The sequence below is a fragment of the Phycodurus eques genome, chromosome 6, assembly GCF_024500275.1.
Source record: "Phycodurus eques isolate BA_2022a chromosome 6, UOR_Pequ_1.1, whole genome shotgun sequence".
NCBI lineage: Eukaryota > Metazoa > Chordata > Actinopteri > Syngnathiformes > Syngnathidae > Phycodurus > Phycodurus eques.
The window spans coordinates 25667558-25678965 of NC_084530.1; positions in this window are offsets into that span (position 1 = coordinate 25667558).

Genomic DNA, 11408 nt, shown 5'->3' on the forward strand with positions numbered 1-11408 from the left:
TGCAAATATTGTTTCAAATTCATACACCATATTCATTGCATATATATATATATATATATACACACACACACAAAATGGATGGCTGAATAAGATAAATACAGTCGGGCATTACAAAAGTCAAATATTTTAAATACACACGTTTTGGCACAGAATTGCATTTTTTTTTTTTTTTTTTTAAATGAGCGTTGACAAAAAAAAAGCAAAAAGAAACTGCACTGCATCCTTCCAACACATTGGGGCAGTAGAGACAAATGAAAAGGATAACAGAACTGTACATTTGTAAAGGCAGTCTTTTCCAAAAGATAACCTCATACAGTTAAGAAAAAAAAAATCATATTCAAAATGTAGAACAGAATATTTTTTTCAACAGTTGCACCAAATAAACATTGAAGAAACACGTGTACCTCATAATTGTATTTTGTTAGTTAAACACAAAAAAATAGTTGAATATTTTTTGGGGTGTTGAACTAACACTTTGGTCTCCAGCTAATCCAAACAGCAAGGAAGCATTTGAAATGCAGAAAAAACATATCTTGGCGTGCGTGATAAGAAATTCCCCCATGCATGCTGCTGACTTGATTGGGACTGATTAGCCAAATGTTTTCTTAATCGGGAATCGAAAATGTGCCCAATCTCACCCGGTGCTGACGTAACTGCTTCACATATGTTCACTTGACATGCAATTGAATTTTAACACATTGGATGTACCGTGCTTCCTCAAATTAGCTTGTCATCCACTTAAACACCTTCCTCCAATAGATCAGAATCAGAATCAGAATCAGAATCATCTTTATTTGCCAAGTATGTCCAAAACACACAAGGAATTTGTCTCCGGTAGTTGCCTGACTCTTCCCCATCCGAAAAACGAGGAAGTGTAAAGTGTTTTTTCTTTTCTTATCATTGAAATTTTGGCCTTCTTGTTTGCAACAGTTCTCTTTGGTGTGTCAAATTTAGAAGCACATTTGTTTTCGCTTTACATGGACATTAAGGCCTTCTGGGCCAAATTGAATTCCAGTGTTAACCCAAACAGCGATCGCAGCACAACGTTGTGTACGGCACACATTTTTCCACAAAATACTTTTTAATCTGCTTTTCAATTCCGCTTTCAAGAAGTGTTACATGCTGCAAATATTGTTTCAAATTCATCCACCATATTCATTGCATATTTTTCTGCTAAACAACAACATCACAACCAGTGGGAGACTGTAAAACATGTTATTTTAATGTTTTTGATTGTGTAATTATTACATATTTTATGCTAGCAAATTTTTGTGCGTGTTAAAATACTTTTACGACCTGTTTAAAAAGTGTGTTTTAATAAGTTTAAATGTGCGGAAAGTGTGCGTGAAGCTTCAGGCTTTAAGTATGAAACACACGGTTATATTTTTTATTCCATTATTATTACGTACTGTGATTGGCTGACAAATTGTCCAGGGTGTACCCCGCCTCTCGCCCAAAGTCAGCTGGCATCGGCTCCAGCTCACTCATGACCCTATAATGAGGATAAGAAAATGGATGGATGATGTACGTTGTATATGATAAGATATTTTCTATACATTAAACTTTAAAACAAATATATGGTCTTTATTTGGTGGATTTTCATCTATCACAGTTGGGTCTGCAACATACTGTAACTCCTGCGATTAACGGGGATCACTGTATTCCCAAAAATGTGTTCTTACAAATAAAGACCTCCCCTCTAATTGACGCCCATCCCCATCTGCAGTTCAGTAAATACATGCCCCAGGCCACTATTTGCGGAAATAGGGTATTTATCTAATTTCGGAGGGTCTTAGAGAGCTCAGCATGAGAACTGCTTCCCCTCTACGCAAGGCCGAAGCAGTCAGCCTGCACTGAATTGACTTTGACAATTACAATAACGGGATAATTGCAATCTGTCACCATACATTCCGTGTTAGCATATCACAAAATAACCAATTCCGAGCGTGATTGACTCCACACGTCCCCGATTTGCATAACACACACACAAACACACGCACACATCACCCCCATCCTCCACCACCCTTTTTTTGTAATTATACATGCATTTCACGGTGCAAGGCTTTTAATGCAAATAATATGGATCCTCTTTCTTTCCCCTCCACCTCCTCATCTAACCAAAATGTGTGTGTGTACGCGTGTGTTTGTGTGCATGTGTGTGAGGGGGATCAGATTGCAGCCAATTTTGGTTTGTCAAGTCCCCCCCTCTCCAGTGTGTTAATGGGATGGAAGTTATTTGAGCTGATGACAAGGGTTGGAACAGCGGCTCTGCATTAAGACAATAAACACGCCGGAGACAATGAACCAAAACACACCCGAGCGGCCCAACGATGGACAGGACAGATGGACTCACTGGGGGGAGGCCTCACTCTGTGTGTGCGTGTGTGTGTGTGTGTGTGTGTGGGTGGGGATCTGCTCGGTGAAGCGGACTCCGCCGGTGCTGGATCGGAGTGCTGCAATTGGAGGACAATGCGGGGGAGGGATCATTCAAACCGAACGGGGAGGCGTTGTCCCAGAGGTGCATAATTCACTCATTCATTAACACAAGCAAACAGGAGCCAATATTAATTAAGTCCTTCCTCTGTGCTGGGGCTTTTGTTGTCAATTGGCCTCTTGGAAGAGAAGGGGTTAAATCAAAGCAGAGGCCAGAGGTGCCACAATGTTAGGGGTCCTAATAGTGACGCCAATCATCATCAAAAGACGGAAATGTTCTGTACCAGGGACATTTTTTTTTTTTTTTTTTTTTGTTCCTTCGAAAGATCATGCACGCTTTCTATTTCCATCATTCGGCTACCAAACAATATATAGTATATGAAGTGCTCACTTTATTATGTACACTTACAGATATCCAAATGGAAAAGAAAATAGCTTTTTTTTTTGGCTTTTTGAAGGTATTCTCGTGCTTGTAGCTAGAATGACATACTGCAGTGGTTCTCAGTGGTTTTTACAGCAAGTAGCACCTAAAAAAAACAGAAACAAAAAAAACGAGCTCTCTGCGTACCATGATGAACATCATTAAAATACAGAAGCGTAGTAGGCCAAAGTGTTTTTGAAAAAGGAGACAGATTTTATTCCTAAAAAGTATATTTAATAATTTTCTAAGCCACATTGTGCACAGTTTTAACATGAACATTGTGCTTAAACGTAGAATCATAAATACTACAGAAATAATTACATATATTGCAAATAAAATTTCAATACAAATCTACCAAAATAAAAGTTGAAAAACAAACAGTTCTTAAAGATTAAATGAAAAAGCTATTGTAGTAAAAAGTTAAATATAACTGAACTCGGCCAGTGATTATTTTGCATAGCACTAGCGTGAGCCCATGTGTCACAAGCGGTACTAGTGCCACACTTTGGGAATCACTGATATAGTTTATACTTGGTGTCCCAAAAAATATACTCACACTGTAAATAAGCCCTTTGAATTTACTCAATTTGAGTCAAGATTGATTGCACGTGATTAAAATGTGTTTGAAGTAAGATATATTTTTTGACTATTTGGCAGGAAAAAAGGGGAGAATTCCGTCAGTATACCCCATTTTTATCATGTGCAATCGAAAATGAAGTGCTTTTTTTTTTTTAGTGCGCTCTTTGGCTGGTCATTACTGATATTGTTAGATATATATTGTTAGTTGTTAAATAAGGTAACCAAAATATTACAAATAGTTGTACACCACTCCGAACTACAACCTCTCTGACAGTTACATTAAAAACTACTATTAGACTTAGACAACGAGAGAAGTTTCAGTACTTCTTGCCAGAATAACCGGCGCAGCTATGAACTTTTAAGGAAAATATCTCTCTTTTTTTTTTTTTTAAAGGAGATGAACCAAAAAAATAATACAGAATTCCAGGATCAGATTTTACTGTGTGTCCCAAAGGCCTGTGCAAATCTGGGTAAAAAGGCATTTAAAGATGCTCCCTCTTTTTCTTGGAACTAACCGCAAAAGCTTCATAGCCCTTCGTAGGGCTATGAAAGACATTTAAAAAGTACGTCAACTTTAGTGGAAATGTACCCCGCAGGCCTCAATGTCCAGGCCATATAATCGTAATTTCTCAATTCAATCCAGGTCATCTACTGTACACCCACTGGTGCCTCGACCTACAAATTTAATTTGTTTTGTAACTCGAAACACAGCAACATTTTTTTGTCTTTTTTTCAGCAAGAAAAATAGCGCTCTCAATATTTTACTTAATAAAAACATGCTGTAATAACTTCATCAAATAGACTGTTGTCGATTGTGTGCGCCGAGACCACCAGGGTTAGTATAATACTGTACATACAGAGATATTATACAAGTACACATAGAAGGAAACTGTCACAGCTAAGCTGCAGTAATATTCAACATTTTTCGCAGAGGATAAAGAATATATGCCTTCGAGTATTGTTGTACGCTCGATCTGCATGTGTTGCTACTGTTTGTGTTCACAACTGCAATATCGATGCTAGTTTCATTAGCCCGTTTATGGTGTTTCCCATTATGTGTTAACATTAAGCCAGCGGACTTCTGTAATTATTTTTGTTATGTTTAGTCTTACAGTAAACCCGGGAGTGACATTCCAACAAGCAGGTTGAAAAAATCAATTGGCCTTTTTTATGTAAATAAAAAACACATTTTTTTTTCCATATCTATACTTTATCTGATTCTCTGTTGTAATGCAGCGCTACAATATCCAAGTTTATGCACTTATGGATGTCCTTTTAACTTTGCTGCTCTTAATGGCCAGGACCCCCTTATAAAAAAATAATTACAGAGTGGAAAAGTTCTAGCAAAATTAAGTAGGACTGGATGTCACGCTTTCTTTCCGCAAAAGCCCGCAGCTTCAACTTTTATTATTTACGACTTAATTAAATGTACCACGTGACATTTTCACTGGGAAATATTGATTTTGCTTTATTCCCGAAACAAACAATGTGAGGTGATTTTTGATGAATAAATTATTGTTTTTAAGCGATTTTGGGAAGAACTGTGGCTGTCTTTCAAGGTTAAGTTGGAAAAAGACTTATTGGCACATAACTTCCTCTGTGGTGCACTGGGGGGCGCCCTTCGCTGGCCCCTGCTCTTCTGTCAGGCCCTGCTAGCTTTGATTAAGGTTTAAATTAGCTGAATTTAATGAACGCTGCCTAATTAGGCCGGATAACAGCTTTAATTGATAAGTAATTATCTGCCACCATTTTTAAAATTAATTTCCCCAGCTCTGTCTTACAGTGCACATGGCTCTCAACACTCAAATGGGGGTGCCCCCCCCCCCCCCCGCAACTCTCCCATCAGATTTGTGTTAATGTAAACAAGCTGTGGTAAACAATTAGGCATATGTTAGGATGACTTATTGTCATGTTACCAAGCAAGTTATTTTATTGTTTAGTTATTGTTATTGTCTACATATACCCAACCAATAAAAGTCTGTGGCCAGTTAGAAATGCCCTTATTTTTGAAAGAAATGCACTCGTGTATGTATAGATATGTAGATATAGTTACATTACTGATTATTTTTTCAATCAGATTAATCGCACTTTTGAATTTTGATGAATAGTGATTAATCATGAGTGCCAAATATACTACACATCATACTACCTTTTTCTTGGAGAAGGTACTTTAAACGAGGTGATTTTTGAAGCAAAATTTGCCGGCGAGCACACCGGTTGGCGTCCCCTCACTCATCTTTGCACTGGCGTAAACATTGACCTGATCATTGACCTTATAGCAACCTGCGCCGCCTTTCAAATATTCATCCGCGGTTGAGGTAAAGCATTCATTTCATACAAAGGATCTGTTACATTTCTGCCTTTACAAAGATAAAAATGCCCCGTTTTGATTGACACTTTCAAAGAGTCATTTAGCAATACGTTTGACATGATTCATAATACAGCTACTTAGTTCATTTAAACAAATATTCATCAAGAAAAGCATGAAATCATTTACAACCATTAAAAAAAGAACAAAATGATTTGCTTCATTGCTGCTTTTACCTTTTTTTTTTTTTTTTTTTTTATATATCATTGGCCTCCCATAAAGCCTAAGAATATATATTTAAAAATGTTAATTTGCATAGTTTTCCCCCTTGGACGATGAGGTTAATTAGGACCATTTCCGTGCGCCTCGTGCCAAGATGGTGCTCAAAGATGGTGTGGGCGGAAGAGGGTGGGAGATCGGAGTCGTTGACAACAATTAAAATGGCATTTTGGACTCTTTCAGGCATGAAATTTCATGGCATATTGAGCACATTTTTGAAGGAAAGGTGATAAGTCACTTTTAAATGAGCTGAGATGATTACTGCAGCAGTGAATGGCGCTGCCGCGTTTGACTGTGGTAAACTTTGATTTTTAAAGGTCATCACGTTTAATCCCTCTAAACAAGAGGAAGTGGTTTCAAGGAATAGTAAACAAGCACTATTTGCATATTCGGTCACAAGCGCAATTAGGCTCATAATTAGAAGCGGGCACGTTTCTGATTGCCTGCACAGAAGGAGCTGCAAATGGGTTCTTTACTTCTCCAAATGATCAACGCTGCCATTATGTGCAGAAAACACAAGATCAATACTTACAATACAAGCAATCCTTTTACTTGTAATTGGAATTGCATCCACTCGCCTCGTTTGAGAGCATGTGCGTGATCAAAAGGCGTCCAGCAATTAATTTAGATTAGACTCTTAATTATCAAGCGATTGGCTAAATAATGAGCGATAGTTAAAATTAACTTACACGCAGCAATGGACTAATTAACGCTCCTCTTCATCACCTTGATTTGGCTAATTAAAAAATAAATGTGATTTGATTCTTTCGCTCAAGAGGCAAGTGGAGGTTTGAAGTCTTCTAAGAAAGATTGTTCGATAACCTGCGGGGTGAAACGTCTGATCTCCATTTTTTTAACCGTGCTTTTGTGTGTGTGTGTGTGTGTGTGTGTGTGTTGAGGCGGGGGTGACTATTTGTGCTAATCAGTTGTAAATTATTTCTTTTTCGGATACACTGGGACCTTAAATGCCCAACACAATCCAATCCAAGACGTCAACCTACGATTTGTTCGGCTCGAAGAAAGCTTTTTCACATCGCGGCCCTATGACTGGTCAGCGACCTGCCCAGGGTATGCCTCGCCTCTCGCCCGAAGTCAGCTGCAACTCACCCGGGACCCTAATGAGAACCGTAAAGGACTTTTCCTATTGGAAATACGGTGGTGCCTTGAGATACGAGTTTAATTTGTTCCATGATCACGCCCGTTTCTCAAACCACTCGTATCTCAAATCATCTTTCCCCACTGAAATGAATGAAAATACAATTAATCCGTTCTAGGCCCTCCAAAAACACCCAAATTTGTTTTTGAAATATATTTTTCACAAGACAAATTGCACTCAACAGTGTTGTACTGTATAAAAACAACACACAGTAATAACATTTGCTCTCAACATGCAACCCGCAAAAACGGAAAATGTGAGCACAAAACACAACTGTACGTGATGCGTTATTAGGAATCCCACTCGAGTTCTAGGCAGGACACACCCTGCTTCAATATTACACCACAAATGCCGCTGCAATATGATTGCACTTTATGGTCATTTTTGGACGAAATTTGAGTGCACCACTAGTTATTACTCTATGTTTTTTATAAAGTAGGGGATTGGAACAGATTGGTGGCATTTCCATTCATTTCAACGGGGAAAGATGATTTTTTTTTGCTTGTTTTACAAGCACGGTCACGGAAAAAAAAAGTAACTCATAAACTACTCATACTTATAAACTGGAAATTGAACGTACTCTATATACGTTAACAGTGTGAATACAACCATTTCAAAGTGTTGTTTTTTTTTTTTTTTTGCAAGAAAATTTGGTGTAGGCATGCAGATCTCAATCGTTGCACCTTTCCGAAGGTCTGCCCCCTACGGAGTGCTATATTGCTTTATGAGTTTATTTTTAAGACAGAGTAAATTGGACTCGTCATTATTTCCCTTTGTCGTGTAGGAGGAATACTGGATATTACAGGATGTTTCTAATTGCGTCTCCTCTGAGGCGTACATTGGGAATGTATCAGCAGGACTATTGGCTTAGACAGTAGAATACACTCTGCACACACTATTACCATATTGATTTACTTAAATTGATGCATGCAGGCCTCTGCTGAAAGCTGCTAATAATGAGTCAATGTGAGTGTGCTGCCAATTTATTCAGGCATAAGACATAAGGACAAGATGTTAATTATAGATATCTCATATATTAAGGCACAAATACACAGCTGCAGTGATTTAAAAAAAAAAAAAAAAAAAAAAAAAATCATTGGATATGTTGATGAATTGTGAGGGCCCAGAGGGTCACATGTCAACACGTCACAGGCATGTCATCAAAATGGAAGCCCTGAATGAACCCCTTGAAGACCCTGTAAAGTGAATTCAGAGATTTGTTTCTAAATACATTATACATGTTGGAAGATAACTGCTGAAAACATGCAAAGACTGATAACTATGTAGCACTCAACTCAACTCAGTGGAAATATAGCGTTAAACAATTTTTCACTTATCTCAGTTTTCCTTCTTCTTTTTTTTTTTTTTTTTTTTTTTTGTAGTGGGTGGGGGACGTGGCTAAAACGGCACCCAGCGATGCACTTTGGTGTTGGGCATGAGCCTCCGTCCCCTACTTTATAAGAACGTAGAGCGCCTTTGTTCACATCAGTGGTTATCCGGCGCAATTGCGCAAAGTTACTTATTACTAGGCCTTATTACTACTGGGTTGTCTCTCAAATAAGTAGTTTGATGGCAAAAGAGTTGATGGAAAGTGTTTGACAAAGGTTATGCACTTGGAAGGTGATGAGTTGAAAATTTAATGACTGAGAACCTGATGATAATGACAATGACGCTCTTTAATTAGCACTAATTGTAGCTTCGCTCCTGCCTGTGTGTTTGACTAATTAGCGAAAGAATGGAGATGAACCTGCCTCAAATTTGCCCATGTTCATATTTTTAAGCTGTGTGTTGTTTGAGGTTAGCTAATCAGCCTCAAATACGCTTAAAGTATGTAGGGTTCTGAATAATTAGTGGCTTTTTAAAGATGTGTCTGTCAAATATATGAGGAAATAAAGACATCATATCGGCTATATGCGGAACATCACGTGACCAAGCGCGAAAAACAGGTTAGCGGACTTCCTGTGTGAGCTACGCTAATGAGCATAACTACGGGGTGATGACATGACGGTTTGAAGCCGAACTAACTAAACTTAAATGTAGTTTTATTTATGGCAGATGCCTTCAGACAAAAGTTAAATACATATATGTCATTTATTTATACAAATATGATGATGATATACCGCCTAAACATTGAATATTGCCATCTTTGGTGGCTTTGTGGAAACGTCTTGTGTTAAACAATTGACATTGTAGATGTTTAAAGTTCCTATGGGTGCTTTGTCCCGGTCTCCTGCTTTAGGGTTCCGCCATTTACCTGGGCCAGAAGGAAGTGCTTTCACGTGTTTAGCTGGATGCGGACGTTGCTTGCGCATATACCGGATTAGGGCCACACTGAAAAGTGAAATATAACAACTGTGAGTATAACGTCATGGAATGAATAACACATAAACCAAATATTATGAAAATAAAGATTTGGCAGCACGGTGAGCGACAGATTAGCATATCTGCCTTAAAGTTCAGAGGTCGTGGGTTACTCCAGGGCTAGGTAGTTTTGAATAGTTTTTTTCCCTTAGTAAATAAAATCATTCAAAAACCGCATTTTATGTTTACTTGGGTTATCGTTGTATGATATCTTCGTATATTTGATGATGTTCAACATTAAAGTGTGGAAACTATGCAAAACATTTGAGAAGGGGGCAAATACTGTTTCACGGCACTGTACGCTTCTGTTACATGTCTGGTAGTACCTCAGAAGAAAATTCGTACAACACAGCTGTTAGCATGTATGCTAATCATTGAAAGTTTTGTACAAGCTAGCTGTCACTTCCTCCTTTTGTCACATCAAAGCCTCATCCCATAACTTCTGTTCTATCTCCTTCAGCGGGGTACACACATACCAATAATCTGGCCAATTTTGAGTATTTTCTCCGCCTACTAATTACAGTAAGTAAAGGCCTGATTCTTAGATAGTGTGAGGTGTTTGAAAAGTGATTTTCCCTCCCCGATCTGTTCATAAAACCGTCAGAGCCGACAATCGTAAACGTTAAACCTGCTCGATATTCAAACCCTTATGTTTGTCCACGTCGAGCCACGGTATCCGTGATTGCGACGTGAAATGGAACGATAGCCAATAAGGAAGTCACCTGAACAACCTAGCTTTTTCTATTTCTTCTTCTACTACAACTCTTTCTTCTTCTTTGTATTTTCCGGCGCAGCCTGTCAGCCCAGTGGCACCATGCTGCCTCTCTCAGGTTAGTCTTGGCACTGCAGCAGACATCTGATCTGTGGGAGGAGACTCAACGATTGTCTGCGTCAATACCGTTTTGTGTGTGCTATTGAGTGCTTTGTTGGTTCTCAAATACACAACACACTATAAGGACAGTAAGAAGAAATATTTTTTTGTCAGGTCTCACATTTTACAAATTAGTTAAGATGTTTGAAATCAATGTGCGTTCCTGGCTTTAAAGGACGCGCCTTGGCTTGTTTATTTTTAATAACATCAGCTTGAAATTCAGATGGTTAAATTTAATAGCGAATCAACATACTGATATTTGGAGTAATTATAGTAAAATGCAATAACAGTAGAGATTATGTATTGCTTTTTTGTTTTGTTTTTAGAGTGCAGCTGTAGTTCTGCGCCTGCTTTCTGAAGTGGGAAGGGTGTTTTGGGGCTGGTGGCTAGCCTCGTACGCGAATTGCCCATCTTATTATCAAGTTAATTAAAGCTAGCATCTGACAATGGCACTCGTGCCCTGCAAATGACAAAAATAGAGGGAGGAGGAAGGAAGAAAGGCGAATTTAAATCGTGCGCTCTCGTGGGACCTCATGTCAAGGGCTGCTTTTCATCGAGCGCCACATGCGTTTGGCTCGCACCGCCGCCGGCAGAGTGGAGTGAGGGGGGCCCGGCCTTTGTGAAAGAAGGAGCCTTTATAAGCAAATGACAAGAAAGCGGTGGATTTTGATGTGGAAAATAAATAGGCATCAGAGGGAGCAGCGGGAAAATAAAGAAAGAGAAGGCGTGACATCAAAAGCGCTTCTTAAGTGTTCAAAGTTGCATTAAGATTGCAGGAAAAGCTTTATAAGGCGACATTAAAGAGGCCATTTAAGCAGCACACATTGAAATGCAGAGAGCCTGTTCGTTGGCTGACTCGCGGGTCAAGTAACAGAGGGGATTATATGGTTCTTCATAATAATATTAATTAAACAATTTACATGCTAATAAGGTAACAATTATCGGAGCTTCTGGTGAAAGATTCAGGTTATTACAACACGCGAATCCCAGGGCTGCAGGG